At 43.6% G+C, this 20851-nt stretch overlaps 1 long non-coding RNA gene across 2 annotated transcripts; it reads left to right on the plus strand.

Annotated features, from left to right (window-relative positions):
* Positions 1–1158: 1158 nt before the first annotated feature.
* Positions 1159–18525, plus strand: LOC113895231. Of its 2 annotated transcripts, XR_003511799.1 has the most exons (3): positions 1159–1451; positions 17560–17778; positions 18271–18525. It is a non-coding gene; the product is annotated as an uncharacterized LOC113895231 (long non-coding RNA). The 2 variants fall into 2 exon arrangements; XR_003511798.1 differs by lacking the exon at positions 1159–1451 and having other exon boundaries at positions 16868–17778.
* Positions 18526–20851: the final 2326 nt, after the last annotated feature.

Consider the following 20851-nt stretch of genomic DNA (forward strand, 5'->3'; position numbering starts at 1 on the left):
ACCCTCATCACCATAAGTAGGGAATACAGGGCCCAGTAGTCTGTATGAACAAACCTATTACTTCTTCACCAGTTCACTGCCCCAAGCCCAAACCCCTTGTCTTGTCAATTCTTCACAAATATATTATTTCTTTGTCTATAATGTACAAAAGCCTCCTGCTTTGGTCACTTCTTTGAGCCTCATATTTTTATGGGACTCCTACACATAGTAAATTAAATTTCTTTTCCCCCACTCTCAGTCTGTCTTATGTCAATTTAATTGTTAGACCTGCCAAATGATCTAGAAAGAAGAAGGGAAGTTTCCCTCCCACTCAATCCTGTGCCCACAGTGGGGCTCTAAGGATAAGATTGTGAACATGATATGCTTAGAGCAGAACTGGTGCTCAGCAGATAGCAGTTTATATTTTCTCTGGAAAACCCAAAGTCCTCCTCACCACTTACTCTTTCCCCCAAGTCAACTTGAAAAGGCAATAGAGGGTCATCACATGACTTGAAGGAAAGTCAGTATTTGCAAGCATACACCATGAATTGCACAGGTTGTTGTTCAGTCACTCAGTCATGTCCTATTCTTTACAACCCCATGGACTGCAGCATCCCAAGCTTCCCTGTCCTTCACTATCTCCCAGAGTTTGCTCAAACGCATGTCCATTATTGAGTCGGTGATGCCATCCGACCATCTCGTCTTGTCATCCCCTTCTCCTCCTGCCTTCAATCTTTCCCAGCATCAAAGACTTTTCTAATGAGTTGGCTCTTCGCATTAGGTGGCCAAAGTATTGGAGCTTCCATTTCAGCATTAGCCCCTTCCAATGAATATTCAGGATTGATTTCTTTTAGGATTGACTGGTTTGATCTCCTTGCAGTCCAAGAGTCTTCTCTAACACCACAATTCAAAAGCATCTATGCTTCGGCCCTCAGCCTTCTTAGTGGTCCGAATCTCACATCCAAACATGACTACTGGAAAAACCATAGCTTTGACTAGACGGACCTTTGTTGGTAAAGTAATGTCTCTGCTTGTTAATACACTGTCTAGGTTTGTCATAGCTTTTCTTCCAAGGAGCAAGCATCTTTTAATTTCATGGCTGCAGTCACCATCTGCAGTGATTTTGGAGCCCAAGAAAATAAAATCTGTCACTGTTTCCATTTTTTTCCATCTATTTGCCATGAAGTAATGGGACTGGATGCCATGATCTTAGTTTCTGAATGTTGAGTTTTAAGTAGAGGCTGTGGACCTTCCTAACAAAACAGCTTCCTAACAAAACAGTGGTGTGTGGGATGGGATCAAGAAGCCGATTCTCCTGTTGCAGGGAAGAAAGTGCATCCAAGTCCCTGGGACAGGCCACCAAGTGTAGATTTTTGGCTTTTTGCAGGAAAGAATTTGAGAGCAAGCCATAGTAAAGTGAAAGATTTATTCATGGAGATGCACACTTCATAAAGTGTGGGCCATCTTAGAAGGTAAGAGGCACTAAGGTATGGGGCTGTCAGTTTTTATAGGGGTGGATAATTTTATAGATTGAAGAGTGGGAGGATTACTCCAGCTATTCTAAGGAGGGGGTGGGGATTTCCAGGAATTGTGCCACCACCCACAGTTTTACCTTTATAGTCATGGCATCTATAGATGTGTCATTTAGAGTGCTGATGTGTTACAACAAGTATGTGCTGAGGCTCAGGGTCAAAGGCAAGTTGATTCATCAACCATCTTGGACTTATTTGATTATAATCAGTTTATGTCCCTCTTAAACCAGAGGTTTAAACCCTCTTGCAACAACATGAGAAGACTCTACACATGGACATGACAGGATAGTAAATACCAAAATCAGATTGATTATATTCTTTGCAGCCAAAAATGGAGAAGCTATATACAGTTAGCAAAAACAAGACTGGGAGCTGACTGTGGCTCAGATCATAAACCCCTTATTGCCAAATCCAGACTTAAATTGAAGAAAATAGGCAAAACCACTAGACCATTCAGGTATGACCTAAATAAAATCCCTTATGATTATACCATGGAGGTGACAAATAGATTCAAGGGGTTAGATCTGATGGACAGAGTGCCTGATGAACTATGGATGGAGGTTCATGCCATTGTACAAGAGGCAGTGATCAAGACCATCCCCAAGAAAAAGAAATGCAAAAAGGCAAAATGGTAGTCTGAGGAGGCCTTACATATAGCTGAGAAAAGAAGAGAAGCTAAAGGCAAAGGAGAAAAGGAAAGATATACCCATTTGAATGCAGAGTTCCAAAGAACAGCAAGGAGAGGTAAGAAAGCCTTCCTCAGTGATCAGTGCAAAGAAATAGAAGAAAATAATAGAATGGGAAAGACTAGAGATCTCTTCAAGAAAATCAGAGATACCAAGGGAACATTTCATGCAAAGATGGGCACAATGAAAGACAGAAACTGTATGGACCTAACAGAAGCAGAAGATATTAAGAAGAGGTAGCAAGAATACACAGAAGAACTTTACAAAAAAAATCTTCACGACCCAGATAACCACAATGGTGTGATCACTCACCTAGAGCCAGACATCCTGGAATGTGAAGTCAAATGGGCCTTAGGAAGCATCATGACATGCTAGTGGAGCTTAGCATCCACAAATCTAGTGGAAGTGATGGAATTCCAGTTGAGCGATTTCAAGTCCTAAAAGATGATGCTGTGAAAGTGGTGCACTCAATATGCCAGAAAATTTGCAAAACTCAACAGTGGCCACAGGACTGGAAAAGGTCAGTTTTCATTCCAATCCCAAAGAAAGGCAATGCCAAAGAATGCTCAAACTACCGCACAATTGCACTCATCTCACATGTAGTAAAGTAATGCTCAAAATTCTCCAAGCCAGGCTTCAGCAATACGTGAACTGTGAACTTGCAGATGTTTAAGCTGGTTTTAGAAAAGGCAGAGGAACAAGAGATCAAATTGCCAACATCCGTTGGATCATCGAAAAAGCAAGAGAGTTTTAGAAAAACATACAATTCTGCTTTATTGACTACACCAAAGCCTTTGACTGTGTGGATCACAACAAACTGTGGAAAATTCTGAAAGAGATGGGAATACCAGACCACCTGACCTGCCTCCTGAGACATCTGTATGCAGGTCAAAAGGCAATAGTTAGAACTGGACATGGAGCAACAGACTGGTTCCAAATAGGAAAAGGAGTATGTCAAGGCTGTATGTTGTCACCCTGCTTATTTAACTTATATGCATCATGTGAAATGCCGGGCTGGATGAAACACAAGCTGGAATCAAGATTTCTGGGAGAAATATCAATAACCCCAGATATGCAGATGACACCACCCTTATGGCAGAAAGTGAAGAACTAAAGAGCCTCTTGATGAAAGTGAAAGAGGAGAGTGAAAAAGTTAGCTTAAAGCTCAATATTCAGAAAACTAAGATCATGGCATCCAGTCCCATCACTTCATGGCAAATAGATGAGGAAACAATGGAAACAGTGAGAGACTTTATTTTGGGGGGTTCCAAATCACTGCAGATGGTGACTGCAGCCATGAAATTAAAAGATGCTTACTCCCTGGAAGGAAAGTTATGACCAATCTAGACATCATATTAAAAAGCAGAGACATTACTTTGCCAACAAAGGTCCATCTAGTCAAAGCTATGGTTTTTCCAGTAATCATATATGGATGTGAGAGTTGGACTATCAAGAAAGCTAAGTGTTGAAGAATGGATGCTTTTGAACTGTGGTGTTGAAGAAGACTCTTGTGAGTCCCTTGGACTGCAAGGAGATTTAACTAGTCAGTCCTGGGGGAAATCAGTCCTGAATATTCATTGGAAAGACTGATGTTGAAGCTGAAACTCTAATACTTTGGCCACTTGATGAGAAGAACTGACTCATTGGAAAGACCCTGATTCTGGGAAAGATTGAAGGTAAGAAGAGAAGGGGACGACAGAGGATTAAAACGTTGGGTGGCATCATCAACTCAATGGACATGAGTTTCAGTAAGCTCCAGTAGTTGGTGATGGACAGGGAAGCCTGGCATGCTGCAGTCCATGGGGTCGCAAAGAGTTGGACATGACTGAGTGACTGAACTGAACTGAGTTCATGTCCTGTCCTTGGGCCATGTTATTCTTTTAGAGGTTGTGCCACGTCCCCTTCATGTCAGACTCCCAACCCCAACCTGTGGCCCTTGATTTTCCCAGAGAGAAAAGCTGAAAATGACAAAGGGTTTGCTCAGGATTATGTATGAAGCCTAGAGCAGAGCCCATCTCTGCTCCCAGTCTCTTGACCTTCTGGAGGGAAATCAAGAGAGAATGAAATGGGGTGCAAACCTCTGGTCTCATTGAGCTGGTCTCATTGTCTTACAATAACTGGGAGTGGGAGCAGGCAAAAGGCTCCAGTTTCTTCCTTGAACCAGAGTTTCCTATAAAACAAAAGCCTTACCCTGCTGGCTAAGGGGCAGCAGAGCTTACTGCCTCCAGGGCACAAAGATCCATATATCCATATATATGGAGGACGGATGGAAGGAAAATTCTACTGCAGCTTAAAGGGCAGAAACCTGTCTAGGGGGAAGGGAGCTGCTGCACTGTGAAAACACTCAACCAGCCCTCTGGAGAGACTCTTGTGAATAAAAGCTGAGCCCTCTCCCCACTCTACCCACCTGTCAACTGCAAACTGGCACTTGCCAAGGGCATTTGCCATCTGCCTCTGCAGGGACCGAATCTTGTGCTGCTGCAACTGTTGACCTACAACACACCCTGAAGAGAGTTCATGTGGAGAACAAGAATGAGGCACTTTGTGCTCCAGGAAAACTGGTGGAACTGTTGCAGGAAAGGGGACCCCTTCTAGGGCCCAAGAGTGGACTCAGAAATGAATTGTCTGAGGAGACACATAAGCTGACAAAGCAAGAGATTTTATTGGAAAGGGCGCCCAGGCAGAGAGCAGTAGGGTAAGGGAACCTAGGAGGACTGCTCTGCCATATGACTTGCAGTCTCGGGTTTTACGTTAATGGGATTAGTTTTCCAGGTTGTCTTTGGCCAATCACTCTGACTCAGAGTCCTTTCTTGTGTTGCATGCATTGCTCAGCCTAGATGGATGCCATCAAAAGGGATTCTGGGAGGTAGTCGTACACGTGGTGTCTATTTTTTACTTTTTCTGAACTCTTCCGATTAGTGGTAGCTTATTAGCTACCTTGTTCCTCACTAAGACCTCTTGTCATCCTAGTAACTCATATGCATCCAACACTCATGCAAATGGTTACTATGGTGCCTAGCCAGGGTGGGTAATTTCACTCAGTGTGTTTCCCCTAACAGAAAAAGCCTTAGATACTTAGATATTTTCAGGAACTGATTTTATGAGTCCAGGCCTTGTATCTCCTCATATCTAGAAAAGCACTAAATCTCTTTATGAGTACATCAGCTCCTTATGTGGCTCAGCTGGTAAATAATCTGCCTGCAATGCAGGAGACCTGGGTTTGATCCCTGGGTTAGGAAAATCCCCTGGAAAAGGGAAAGGCTACCCACTCCAGTATTCTGGCCTGGAGAATTCCATGGACTCTATAGCCATGGGGTCGCAAAGTGTCAGACATGACTGAGCAACTTTCACTTACTTACTTTTGTTAGATAAGTGCTTGATCACAAGAATTTCTTCACCACAATCACATCTATTGACCTTCCCTCTCTACCATTTTGTTGCAATTTTGAAACCATTTACCACAGATTGGGAATTGCACCCATGTGCTGCTACTCAAATCCAGCCAAAACCCTGCTTGGAACTTGAACCCATGTGGCTGGGACTCAAACCCAGCTGAAACCCTGCTTGGGACTTGAACCCATTTGGCTGGGTCTCAAACTCAGCCAAAACCCATGGTACCTGGTCTCAGGATCTAAGGAAGCTCAAGTTCTTGCTGTCTCATCACAGAAAGAATTCAGTGAGAGACAAAGTGATAGGTAAGAAGTGGATTTATTCAGATTCAGAGAGAAGCACACTCCACAGAGTGTGGGCTATTGCAGAGGGTGAGTGCAGACATGAAATGTGGCCTGGTTAGTTTTTATAGGCTGGGTAATTTCATATGCTAGGGAGTGGGAGGATTATTCCAACTATTTTGGGGAAGGGGTGGAGATTTCCAGAATTTGGGCCACTCCCCAATCCTTGGTCTTTTGACGGTGCCTTGGAACTAAGATCATGGTATCTAGTCCCATCACTTCATGGGAAATAGATGGGGAAACAGTGGAAACAGTGTCAGACTTTATTTTGGGGGGCTCCAAAATCACTGTAGATGGTTATTGCAGCCATGAAATTAAAAGACACTTACTGCTTGAAAGGAAAGTTATGACCAATCTAGACAGCATATTCAAAAGCAGAGACATTACTTTGCCAACAAAGGTCTGTCTAGTCAAGGCTACGGTTTTTCCTGTGGTCATGTATGGATATGAGACTTTGACTGTGAAGAAAGCTGAGCGCTGAAGAATTGATGCTTTTGAACTGTGTTGTTGGAGAAGACTCTTGAGAGTCCCTTGGACTGCAAGGAGATCCAACCAGTCCATTCTAAATGAGATCAGTCCTGGGTGTTCTTTGGAAGGAATGATGCTGAAGCTGAAACTCCAGTACTTTGGCCACCTCATGCAAAGAGCTGACTCATTGGAAAAGACTCTGATGCTGGGAGGGATTGGGGGCAGGAGGAGAAGGGGATGACAGAGGACAAGGTGGCTGGATGGCATCACCAACTTGATGGACATGAGTTTGAGTGAATTCTGGGAGTTGGTGATGGACAGGGAGGCCTGGTGTGCTGCAATTCATAGGGTTGCAAAGAGTTGGACACGACTGAGCGACTGAACTGACTGACTGACTGACTGGAACTGTCATGGCAACTCTGGGTGTGTCATTTCACTTGCTGATTGAGGATCAAGGTCTAGTCTTGTCTGCCATCTTGGTCCCATTTGATTCTAATCAGTTTATGTTGTCTCCTTCAGCTATGTCATTCTTTCAAAAGTTGTGCCCTTCCCCTTTCCCTCCTGTTACAATTTCTCAGAGCTATCTTAGGTGCTATCTTCTGGGCTACAGTCCTCATTTTGCCCCAAATAAAACTTAACTCACAACTCTCATATTGTGCGTTTTTTTCAGTTGACACCACCACCAATGGGCTTCCCTGATAGCTGGTAAAGAATCTGCCTGCAATGCAGGAGACCTGGGTTGAATCCCTGGGTTGGGAAGATCCCCTGGAGAAGGGAAAGGCTACCCACTCCAGTATTCTGGCCAGGAGAATTCCATGGACTGAGTAGTCAATGGAGTCACAAAGAGTCAGACACGACTGAACAATTTTCACTTTCACTTTCACCACCACCCCACCCCAACCTCTGTGGCCTCAAGAGCCAGCATGTCCTTGCCAGTTATATGAATAATACACCTTAGAAATGCTGCCCCAGTCAAGACTTTGGTTAACAACTGATTTTGACCTCATAAGAAATACTACGCTAAACCATTCAGCCAATCTGGTCCCAAATTTTTCACCCATGGGAGTTAAAACCAGCCAGGACCCTGTGGAGCCCTCTCTGCTACAAATCCTTTCTGTTTACCCAGTTTCACTGCCAAAATCTTGGCTCTCTGTGCATCAGTGACAAACAGAAATATGAAGACAGAGTTCTGAAGGAGAAAGAAAGACTGTTTTTATTACTTTTCCAGGCAAAGGGGGAACATAGTACCTTGAGAAATGTGCCCCTCCATCCCTGGTGAGTAGGGGATAGTTATATAGTTAAGCAGGAGTACGTGATAAGAATCAAGGCAGGAATAGTCCTCTATTCTTTCTTCTGCAGTTGCAAAAGGGTGGGGTTGCTGACAAGTTAGGGTGTGCACAGGATCCTAGGTTTCAACCCTGAATATTCATTGGAAGGACTGATGCTGAAACTCCAATACTTTAGTCACCTGATGTGAACAGTCAACTCATTGGGAAAGACCCTGGTGCTGGGAAAGATTGAAGATAGGAGGAGAAAGGGACAACAGAGGATGAGATGGTTGGATGGCATCACTGACTCAATGGGCATGAGTTTGAGGAAACTCTGGGAAATACTGAAGGACAGGGACACCTTGCATGCTTCAGTCCACAGAGTCGCAAAAAGTCAGACACGACGGAGCAACTGAATAACAGAAAGGATCCTAGGTGGTCTATCCCCTAATCTTGATGAGCCTCTGCCTCAGTTGGTTTTGTTGCTGCCCCTTCCTTGATTGATAACTGTTCTGCCCTTTGGAACACAGAGAAGGTCATGGAGGCTGGAGTTCTCCATGCTTATGAGGAATGCGGGACAAAAAAGCTTCTGAGCCCTGGAGTCCCACAGGGCCCTGCTCAGCATCAATTTCTTGTTTGTAGAAAATAGGTTCATTCAGCTTCCTTGACCTTCCCTGAATTCCAAAAGACAGGCTAAAACAGGAAAGTCATGACCAACCTAGAGAGCATATTAAAAAACAGAGACATTACTTTGCCTACAATGGTCCATCTAGTCAAGGCTATGGTTTTTCCAGTAATCATGTATGGATGTGAGAGCTTTACCATAAAGAAAGCTGAGCGCCAAAGAATTGATGCTTTTGAACTGCAGTGTTGGAGAAGACTCTTGAGAGTCCCTTGGACTGCAAGGAGATCCAGCCAGTCTATCCTAAAGGAAATCAGTCCTGAATATTCTTTTGAAGGACTGATGTTGAAACTCCAATACTTTGGCCACCTGATGCGAAGAACTGACTCATTTGAAAAGACCCTGATGCTCGGAAAGATTGAAGGTGGGAGAAGGGGACGACAGAGGATGAGATGGTTGGATGGCATCACCAGCTCAATGGGCATGAGTTTGAGTAAGCTCTGGGAGTTGGTGATGAACAGGGAGGCCTGGCATGCTGCAGTCCATGGGGTCACAAAGAGTCTGAGTGACTGAACTGACTGAACTGAAAACAGTTGCTGATCAGGGAAAGGAGGAGATACAAAAACTAGGGTGGAGCAGTAAAAAAATAATAGTGCAGCTTTGGGGCAAAATCTTGGTTCCTCCTTGCTGCTGCTAAGTCACGTCAGTCATGTCTGACTCTGTGCGACCCCATAGATGGCAGCCCACCAGGCTCCCGTCCCTGGGATTCTCCAGGCAACAGTACTGGTGTGGGTTGCCATTTTCTTCTCCAGTCCATGAAAGTGAAAAGTGAAAGTGAAGTCGCTCAGTCGAGTCCGACTCTTTGTGACCCCATGGACTATAGCCTATAAGGCTCCTCCGTCCAGGGTTCCTCCTTGAGGGATATACATAATTGTATCTTTCAGTTCTTCTACAGAATTAAAGCCCCCACCCAGGTAGAGGATGGTAACTTTAGACTCAGCACAAGATTCCTGGAGAACCACCTATTACCTTACCACCAACCAATCAAACATTCTGCAACTCTCACCACAGATTTGCCTATGAAATCTTTTTCCCAAAAACTATCTAGGAGTTTGTGGTTTTTGAGCATGAGTCACCTGTCTCCTTGCATAGCTCTGCAATAACCCTTTCTCTGTTCCAAACTCAAACGTTTCCATGTTCTGGTTTGGTTCTGTACACTGTGAGGCATCATAAATTATTACTTGCTTTAGGTTACTTCCCTGGTGGCTCAGACAATAAAGCGTCTGTCTACAATGCAGGAGACCTGGGTTTGATCCCTGGGTTAGGAAGATCCCCTGGAGAAGGGAATGGCAATCTACTGCAGGACTATTGCCTGGAAAATCCCATGGACAGAGGAGCCTGGTAGGCTATAGCCCATGGGGTCTCAAAGAGTCATACACAACTGAGCGACTTCACTTTCTTTCACTTTCTTTCTTTAGGTCACTAAGTATTGGGAAGATATGTTTAGCAGTAATATAAAACCAATAAATGATTTTATACATCAAAAGTCCAAGTAAAATTTCACTTGAAGAACTCTGTTGCATAAAAGAAAACAATACCAAACAAAGAAACTTTACAAAGTATTCATGTAACCCAACTTCCTTTTCTTAAATTTATTTATTTTTTAATTGAAGGATAATTACTTTACAGAATTATGTTGTTTTCTGTCAAACCTCAACATGAATCTGCCTTAGATATACATATATCCTCTCCCTCTTGAACCTCCCTCCCATCTCCCTCCCCATCCCACCCCTCTAGGTTGATACAGAGCCCCGGTTTGAGTTTCCTGAGACATACAGCATATTCCCGTTGGCTATCTATTTTACATATGGTACTGTAAGTTTCCATGTTTATTCTTTCCATACATCTCACCCTTTCCTCCCTTCTCCCCATGTCCATAAGTCTGTTCTCTATGTCTCTTTCTCCACTGCTGCCCTGCAAATAAATTCTTCGGTACCATCTTTGTAGATTCCATATATATGCATTCAGATCAGATCAGATCAGTCGCTCAGTCATGTCCGACTCTTTGTGACCCCATGAATCGCAGCACGCCAGGCCTGCCTGTCCATCACCAACTCCCGGAGTTCACTCAGACTCACGTCCATCGAGTCAGTGGTGCCATCCAGCCATCTCATCCTCTGTCGTCCCCTTCTCCTCCTGCCTCAGTATATGATATTTATCTTTCTCGTCTGCTTACTTCACTCTGTATAATAGGCTCTAGGTTCATCCACCTCATTGGAACTGACTCAAATGCTTTCCTTTTTATGTCTGAGTAATATTCCATTGTGTATATGTACCACAACTCCTTTATCCATTCATCTGTCGATAGACATCTACATGTAACACAACTTTCTTAATTCATTAATTAGAAATAGAGCCAAGAAAGATCAAAATATGGTGACATACTGTCGACTAAAAAAATATTAGTCACAATCTATAAATAGAGTGTTATTTTATTTGGTGCAAATTTTAAGAACTCTCAGCCCAGGAGGCAGCATCTCAGTAGCTCTGAGAAAACTTCTCTGAGGAGGCAGGAGAGGGAGTTAGGCCATTCAGAAGTTTACAACAAATGGTTTAGGCAGTCTGAACATCAAACATTATTATTAAATAGTAAGGAAAACCAGATATCAAGCTAAGAAACTTAATATCCTTCTATGTATGGAAAGCTTCAACATTCTTTGGCATTGCCTTTCTTTTGGACTGGAATGAAAACTGACTTTTTCCAGTCCTGTGACCACCACTGAGTTTTCCAAATTTGCTGGCATATTGAGTGCAGCACTTTAACAGCGTCATCTTTTAGGATTTGAAATAGCTCAGCTGGATTCCGTCACCTCTACTAGTTTTGTTCATAGAGATGCTTCCTAAGGTCCACTTGACTTTGTGCTCCAGGATGTCTGGCTCTAGGCGAGTGATCACACCGAGAACTTCCAGATGTTCAAGCTGGATTTAGAAAAGGCAGAGGAACCAGAGATCAAATTGCTAACATCCATTAGATCATCGAAAAAGCAAGAAAATTCCAGAAAAGCATCTACCTTTGCTTCATGGACTACACTAAAGCCTTTGACTGTGTGGAGATCACAAAAAACTGTGGAAAATTCTTAAAGAGACAGGAATACCATACCACCTTACCTGCCTCCTGCAAAACCTGTATGCAGGTCAAGGAGCAACAGTTAGAAATGGACATGGAACAACCAGACATGGAACAACAGACTGGTTCAAAATTGGGAAAGGAGTACATAAAGGCTGTATATTGTTACCCTGCTTATTTAACTTCTATGCAGAGTATATCATGTGAAATGCCAGGCTAGATGAAGCACAAACTGGAATCAAGATTGCCAGGAGAAATATCAATAACCTCAGATATGTAGATGACACCACCCCTATGGCAGAAAGCAAAGGAGAACTAAAGAGCCTCTTGATAAAAGTGCAAGAAGAGAGTGAAAAAGCTGGCTTAAAACTCAACATTTAAAAAACGAAGATCTGGTCCCATCACTTCCTGACAAACAGATGCGGAAACAATGGAAACAGTGATGGACTTTATTTTGGGGGCTCAAAAATCACTGCAGATGGTGACTCCAGGCATGGAATTGAAATACACTTGCTCCTGGGAAGAAAAGCTATGACAAACCTAGACAGCATATTAAAAATCAGAGACATTACTTTATTGACAAAGGTCCATCTAGTCAAAGCTATGGTTTTTCCAGTAGTCATGTATGGATGTGAGAGTTGGACCATAAAGAAGGCTGAGCACCAGAGGGTTGATGCTTTTGAACTGTGGTGTTGGAGCAGACTCTTGAGAGTCACTTGAACTGCAAGGAGATCCAACCAGTCAATCATAAAAGAAATCAATCCTGGATATTCATTGGAAGGATTAATCCTGAAGTGGAAGCTTCGATACTTTGGCCACCTAATCCAAAGAGCCGACTCATTAGAAAAGTCCTTGATGCTGGGAAAGATTGAAGGCAGGAGGAGAAAGGGACGACAGGACGAGATGGTTGGATGGCATCACTGACTGAATAGACATAAGTTTAAGCAAGCTCCGGGAGGTGGTGAAGGACAGGGAAGCCTGGCTTGCTACAGTCCATGGGATCACAAAGAGTAGGACAAGACTGAGTCACTGAATGACAAAGATGTATGGGAAGATGCAAGCCTCTGGGCTTACTAAATTCATTCCTTTCATATGCATCTCAGTTATCTGGGCCAAATCCTATTTCTTGATTGTTTATGGGCTTCCCTGGTGGCTCAGATGGTAAAGAACCTGCCTGCAATGCAGGAGAGCTGGGTTTCATCCCTGGGTTGGGAAGATGCCCTGGAGAAAGGAAGGGCTATTCTTGCCTGGAGAATTCCATGGGCATAAGAGCCTGGCATACTAAAGTCCGTGGAGTTGCAAAGAGTGGGACACGACTGAACAACTAAAAAGTCATTGTTCACTGTAAAGGGTGGCAGCTGTGGCAGATGGCTGCTTCTTGCATCCCCCTGTGTCCCTCAGCAATCACCGTAGAAGTGGCAGCAGCTGCTGGATCACAAGTATTGTGTTCCCTTTTGGGGGCCAGAAATCACTGATGACTGTGACATTTCTTGCCCACTGATATGGCAGGAAATATTTTGTTTCACATAATCAAGTCAAGGCACAGACAAACCAGCAAAGGATTTCCATGACTACTTTATTCCATCCCATTCAACAAGATCAGATATTGGGGAACAAGGTACTCAGAGTTTTGTTGAGGGAGAATACTGATTTATCCAACCTGGTTGAGAAGACAGGTATCAAGATGTATCTTCATGATAGAAGATTAGATAAGTCTGGTCTTCAGTTTAAAACAGGAGGGAAGAGGGCCGGGCACAAACTTTAAAAGAATGACAAACCTCAAGGACACACATAAACTAATTAGAACCAAATGGGTCCAAGACAGACAAGTCAATTTCCACTAGACCTTGAACCTCCATATACGCTCATCATAACACATCAGCAGACTGACACACCATCAGATGCCGCGACAGTTCTGAGGCAAAGTACAAAGGTCAGAAATGGGTGGTTATCCAATTCCTGGAAATCTCCACCCCAAAATAATTGAAATAATCCTCCCACGTGTTGTTGTTGTTGTTCAGTCACGCAGTCATGTCTCACTCTTTGGGACCCCACGGACTACAGCATGCCGGGTTTTCCTGTCCTTCACCATTTCCCGGAGTTTGCTCCAACTCATGTCCATTGAGTCAGCGATGGCATCCAACCATCTCATCCCACTTTTTACTGAGTCCAAGCTCACTCTGCTCGCTGCACGACAGGCCAATGAATCCCAGAGATGAGGTGCTGAGACGAGGGAAATGCCTTTATTCGGAAAGCCAGGTGACTGAGAAGATGGCAGGCTGCTGCTAAGTCGCTTCAGTCATATCCAACTCTGTGCAACCCCATAGACGGTAGCCCACCAAGCTCCCCTGTCCCTGGGATTCTCCAGGCAAGAACACTGGAGTGGGTTGCCATTTCATGCATTCTCCAATGCATGAAAGTGAAAAGTGAAAGTCAAGTTGCTCAGTCGTGTCTGACTCCTAGCGACCCCATGGACTGCAGCCTACCAGGTCCTCCGTCCATGGGATTTTCCAGGCAAGAGTACTGGAGTGGGGTGCCATTGCCGGCAGGCTAGCACCTCAAAATAACCATCTTATTGAGGTTTGGATGCCAAGTTCTTTTATAAATCATAAAAAAACAATGAGGAACTAAAGTCAAAATGCAGAATAGAGAGGGAGAAGCAGTGGGAAAGTAAAGTCAAAGGGTCTTCAGTCTTGCAAAACATCTGCAAGGGAATGGCAAGCCTTTGAAAGGGATGTCTTGGGTGTGTGTGCTTAGTCACTCAGCCGTGTCCAACTCTTTGAACCCCATGGACTGTAGCCTGCCAGGCTCCTCTGTCCATGGGATTCTCCAACGAAGAATACCAGAGTGGAATGCCATTTCCTTCTCTGAAGGGGTGTGTTAATTTCTTCTATTCACGGGGGGCAGAGACAAACTAAAAGAACTTTAGTTTACAGTCAAGCAGAGGGGCAGTGTCTTCCAGGCAAGCCATTAAGTACGATTACAATCTGTCTGTGGAGTGTCTCTCTCTTCAGTCACTAAAGAAAGTGAAAGCTCAGTCATGTCCGACTCTTTGCGACCTCATGGACTGTAGCCTACCAGGCTACTCCATCCATGGGATTTTCCAGGCAACAATACTGGAGTGGGTTGCCATTTCCTTCTCCAGGAGATCTTCCCAACTGAAGGGACTGAACCCGGATCTCCTGCATTGTAGGCAGACGCTTTACCGTCTGAGCCACCAGGGAAGATAGTCACTAAGTCATGTCTAATTCTTGTGACCACATGGACTGTAGCCTGCCAGGCTCCTTTGTCCATGGGATTCTCCACGCAAGCATACTGGAGTGGGTTGCCACTTCCTTCTCCAGGGGATCTTCCCAATCCAGAAATCAAACCCAGGCCTCCTGCACTGCAGGCAGATTCTTTACCAACTGAGCTATGAGGGAAGCATAAATCCACTTTTTACCTGACACTTTATCTCTCACTGAATTCTTTCTGTGAAGAGACACAAAGCACCTCAGTTCAGTTCAGTTCAGTCACTCAGTTTTGTCCAACTCTTTGTGACCCCATGGGCTGCAGCACGCCAGGCCTCCCTGTCCATCACCAATTCCCAGAGATAACTCAGACCCATGTCCATCGACATGATGATGCCATCCAACCATCTCATCTTCTGTTGTCACCTTCTCCTCCCACCTTCAATCTTTCCCAGCATCAGGGGCTTTGCAAATGCGTCAGCTCTTTGCATCAGGTGGAGTTTCAGCTTCAACATTAGTCTTTCCAATGAATACTCAGGACTGATTTCCTTTAGGATGGACTGGTTGGATCTCCTTGCAGTCCAAGGGACTCTCGAGAGTCTTCTCCAACACCACAGTTCAAAGCATCAATTCTTCAACACTCAGCTTTCTTTATAGTTCAACTCTCATATCCATACATGACCACTGGAAAAACCATAGCCTTGACTAGATGGACCTTTGTTGGCAAAGTAATGTCTCTGCTTTTTAATATGCTGTCTAAGTTGGTCATAACTTTCCCTCTAAGGAGTAAGAGTCTTTTAATTTCATGGCTGCAATCACCATCTGCAGTGATTTTGGAGCCCCAAAAATAAAATGTGCCGCTGTTTCCACTGTATCCCCTTCTATTTGCCATGAAGTGATGGGACCAGATGCCATGATCTTTGTTTTCTGAATGTTGTGCTTTAAGCCAACTTTTTCACTCTCCACTTTCACTTTCATCAAGAGGCTCTTTAGTTCTTCACTTTCTGCCATAAGGGTGGTGTCATCTGCATATCTGAGGTTATTGATATTTCTCCCGGCAATCTTGATTCCAGCTTGTGTTTCTTCCAGTCCAGCATTTCTCATGATGTACTCTGCATATAAGTTAAATAAGCAGGGTGACAAAATACAGCTTTGACATACTCCTTTTCCTATTTGGGACCAGTCTGTTGTTCCATGTCCAGTTCTAACTGTTGCTTCCTGACCTGCATACAGATTTCTTAAGAGGCAGGTCAGGTGACCTGGTATTCCCATCTCTTTCAGAATTTTCAGAATCACAGTTTATTGTGATCCACACAGTCAAATGCTTTGGCATAGTCAATAAAGCAGAAATAGATGTTTTTCTGGAACTCTTTTGCTTTTTTGATGATCCAGCAGATGTTGGCAATTTGATCTCTGGTTCCTCTGCCTTTTCTAAAACCAGCTTGAACATCTGGAAGTTCACATTTCACGTATTGTTGAAGCCTGACTTGGAGAATTTTGAGCATTACTTTGCTAGCATGTGAGATGAGTGCAATTGTGTGGCAGTTTGAGCATTCTTTGGCATTGCCTTTCTTTGGGATTGGAATGAAAACTGACCTTTTCCAGTCCTGTGGCCACTGCTGAGTTTTCCAAATTTGCTGGCATACTGAGTGCAGCACTTTCAGAGCATCATCTTTTAGGATTTGAAATAGCTCAACTGGAATTCCATCACCTCCACTAATTTTGTTCATAGTGATGCTTCCTAAGGCTCACTTGACTTTACATTCCAGGATGTCTGGTTCTAGGTGAGTGATCACACCATTGTGATTATCTGGGTCGTGAAGATCTTTTTTGCATAGCTCTTCTGTGTATTCTTGCCACCTCTTCTTAATATCTTCTGTTTCTGTTGGGTCCATACCTTTTCTGTCCTTTATTAAGCCCATCTTTGCATGAAATGTCCCCTTGTTATCTCTAATATTCTTGAAGAGGTCTCTAGTCTTTCCCATTCTATTGTTTTCCTCTATTTCTTTTCACAAAGCACCTGCTGCTGCTGCTAAGTCACTTCAGTCATGTCCAACTCTGTGCGACCCCAGAGACAGCAGCCCACCATGCTCCCCCGTCCCTGGGATTCTCCAGGCAAGAACACTGGAGTGGGTTGCCATTTCCTTCTCCAATACATGAAAGTGAAAAGTGAAAGTCAAGTCGCTCAGTCGTGTCCGACTCCTAGCGACCCCATGGACTGCAGCCTACCAGGCTCCTCCATCCATGGGATTTGCCAGGCAAGCGTACTGGAGTGGGTTGCCATTGCTTTCTCTGTCACAAGGCACCTGAGCCTCAGTTAAATCCAGACACCAGGCAAGTGATTCAAATTAAAAGAGCATGAGTTCAAGTTTCAAGCTGGGCTTTGGCCTGGTTCAAGTCCCACCTGAGTTATACAGTTCCAATACCAAGAGTTGAAGTAAATGGTAAGAGGTTACTGTTTATTACTATCCTGAATGTAAGGCATGATGAGTGGAATTTTAAGAGTCTTTATTTAAAAAAAATTTTTTTATAAACAAATGTAAAACTCATCAATCCATTAACTAAAAGCTTTGCTGCCCCAAACATGGCAATTTCTCAAACATGAAATCAGTGATTGCAACGTAAATAAAGCAATCAGAGTGATGAAAATAGAAAGCTTCCAGCAAAATCAACTTCTGAGAACTGCTGCCAAAGGGAGAATAACAAGCATTTTCAAGCTAAAATTTGGGCTGAAAATGAGCTGTGAATAAGCTGCAAATGATCACCTCTCTCTGAAACCCCGTGGTTAATTATGCTATTTCACAGCAAGGTATGTACAGATACATCCCAGATAAAAGAAATAAATGTACATTCAGAGAGAATTCAAACCACAATTCCTTTGATGGTGTATCACTCATTTGTTTTTCTCGAGCACAGACCAGGTTGCAAATATACACTGACTTCCTTCAGTAGAAGTTGTGAAATTGCTGGAAAATGGCTGAGGATCTTTGACCTGTCTCTTCAAAGGACCAGTTCCCAAGTCTCTCCTTTCAACACTCCCTGCTCGCTGCTATTTAAGCTACCACCTGGAAGCATATTCAGCATGTGGGACCAGCCCTAAAACTTGCTGGAGTTCTTGTTTCTTCCTTGGTCTGTGTGAGTAGCAAAGACATGTAAGATACTACACGTGCAGGTTCTGGGGGCTGCTGCACAGCTCTACATGGAAGCTCTATTCTCTGTACTCAAAATATGACTTATGATTTAATTTTCATTTAAACACATCTATTCACAATCCTAGGCAGAGAGAATAGAACTTTTTAAACAATTAAAATGAGCATAGTAGCTCATGTTGAAGTGAAGCAGGATCCTGTGGTTCTCCTGGATACAAATCCTTTCTGTGCCCCCTGTTTCTTTTTGTAGGGAATAGGTTTAATTCAGCCTCCTTGACTTTCTCTGAGTTTCAAACAGGGAAGACAGCAGATGCAGAAGAAAAGGAGGAGTAGTAAGAAAAGTTTAAAAATAGTGTGACCTTGGGGTAGAGTCCTGGTTCCTCCTCAAGGGGTATACATAACAATATCTTTGAGCAGAATTAAAACCCCCACCAAAATGGAAGATGCTAACCACTTGGTGACATATTCTTTATTCCAGAGACAAGGCCACCATTCAGTAACCTTGAGAACCATTAAACCCGTCACAAGACCACATGATGCCAGATGATTGAAGGAATGAAGGCCCTGCATGCACCCTGATCCTTATCAGCACCTCTGCCTCTTGACTACAAGACTCCTCACAATCCACTTATTCCACCCCCGGTTGGGACATACAGTTTTAAGGGCATTAGCCTGCTGCAGCCCCCTTTGCCTGGCAAAGCAATAAAACTATTCGTTTCTATGTCATCCAAAACTGTGTCTTTGAGATTCAATTTGGTGCTGGTTGCACAGAGGCCAGGTTTCTGCATCACACATGGACTAAAAATATTCCAGCAGTTTCTTAATGTGTCTCCTTTGCCCAATCTTAAGCTCCAGTCCACACCATGGAGCCAGATTAAGCTTTCCATTGTCCAGCTCAGGCTATATGACCCCCATGTTTAAAACTCTTCAATAGTTGCCTCCTCTTGATGCAAGAAGGTTCAAAAGCATTAGCTTGGTATCCCAGGCCTCTTACAATCATACCCCAACCTCTCTAGATCTATCCTTGACTTCAGGTAGACAGTAGGTACCTAATGTTTGGTAACAAATGGATGGTTAAACTCATTAATATCATTTACCTGAATAGAATGGCTTACTTTCTGCTGTTAAGAGTAAAAGCTGTTGTCCCTTTCCCTTATTGAGTATCCCACTTAAAGTGTTTCTCATTTGGCTTTCCCCAGGAGTAGAGCCCAAGACAGGGATTCAGGGATCATATTTTGAGAAATGATCTGAGAAAAACTCCAGCAAAGCAGTAAGAGAGCAGTGTGACAGAGGGTATGTGATGAAGCCAGTTCCCATGGTAATAACTGTGGATCCAAACAGAACCCCACACCCCATCCCCCAAAGTACAAAGGCCTCTCCATGTTTATAGAAAAGCTGAAGTTTCCCATGCCTCTTTAAGTCACAAAAGAGCAGGTTCAACCAGCTAATAATTAGGACGATAGAGTCACAGACTCAGGGTCTGATGAATATTCCTGTATTGTCTTACAGATCCTGTAACCTGCCACCAGAGGGGAAAAGCTAACTGCATGATGACCAGACTGTAGCTATAACTTAAGCTGCTCCATCTTGAGAAGTACAGAATCCATGGCTAGTACAATTCCAAGAACTAGCCTTAGGAGAGTGGGGTTAACACTATTACTCATAATAATCTATATCTTTGTGGGCAAAGTAGCCCACAAAATAATGTAGCCTCTTCTGCCTGTATATGTAAGTGGGCAGCTGTCAGCAAAAAGATGCTGCAGGTGGTAGCTCAGCTGGTAAAGAATTCAGTTGCAGTGCAGGAAACCCCGGTTCAATTCCTGGGTTAGGAAGATCCACTGGAGAAGAGATAGGATACACACTCCAGTATTCTTGGGCTTCCCTGGTGGCTCAGCTGGTAAAGAATCTGCCTGCAATGCGGGAGACCTGGGTTCGATCCCCGGGTTGAGAAGATGCCCTGAAGAAGGGAAAGACTACTCACTCCAGTATTCTTGTCTGGAGAATTTCATGGACTTTACAGTTCATGGGGTTGCAAAGAATAGGCTTTCACTTTCACATTGACATCTTCCAGTCTAAGAATATGACAATCTGTGTCAGCATGAAGTTTCAGAAAACAGACTTTCACCCATTTTCCCATAGAAACAAAATGATGTTCTGAAAAGTGGGGATTTGTAAGCACCTTTTGGCAGAAAAAAAAAACTCTGTAGGAAAGAGTTCTCTGCAGGAGGCCCCTTTTCTCTTCACTAATCTTAAATCAGACACCCCCCCATCTACTCATCTCTGGCTCTAGCATACTTTTCAAATATTTTGTTCACTCAATATTTTGCCTAACTTATTGGCTCTTTCTGTAGATCAAAAAAGTAGAAAGAATAAGGAATTAACAAATGACCAGATCTCTTCCTCAGCTTCCCTGTCAATATTCTCACGAAGAAACTGAGTGAAATAACATCTGAAGAAAGATCAGGAGACATCAATAAGCCTGCACACAGTGGGGGATGGTGATGTCTCTCCCTCCATCTCAATGAGTAACTGAGATTACTTCCTAGTTTCCCTTTAAAAGCTTTCATGGCTGAGCAGAATCTTCAGAGATGGTTTTGGGAGACCCTGTGTCCACCATCTCCCCAGATAGCCAGGTTTCTGATTAAAGGTAACTTTCCTCCCTACCATCATCTGTGAGTATTGATTTTGTAAAGAGCAAGGAGCAAGAGAATCTGTGGGATCAGATTCCATAACAACTGGAGATCGCTTCTACTGGGTGTCCTGAGGAATAGAAGACTGCCTTCAGAGCCAACCAAGAGGTGAGAACACGGTGGGTATTTATTGACTAATTCCCCATCTGTTACTTGAGTTGAGTGTTGCTTCTGTGGACATTGTCTCCTGACACTTGCAGCCACTCTGCACATGGCTCTCTCCTCCAGACTGAAATGCTTAAGCAAAGTCACAAACCTTCCCAGTAAGCAGCCTTTAGGGCACCAAAAGCTGCAGTCCTGCAGAAATTCTGAACCAAGTGACTCAATGATTTCCTACAGATTAAGACAGGCTCCTCTCTCTTAACATTG

This window comes from Bos indicus x Bos taurus, chromosome 1 (assembly GCF_003369695.1).
Source record: "Bos indicus x Bos taurus breed Angus x Brahman F1 hybrid chromosome 1, Bos_hybrid_MaternalHap_v2.0, whole genome shotgun sequence".
Classification (NCBI taxonomy): domain Eukaryota; kingdom Metazoa; phylum Chordata; class Mammalia; order Artiodactyla; family Bovidae; genus Bos; species Bos indicus x Bos taurus.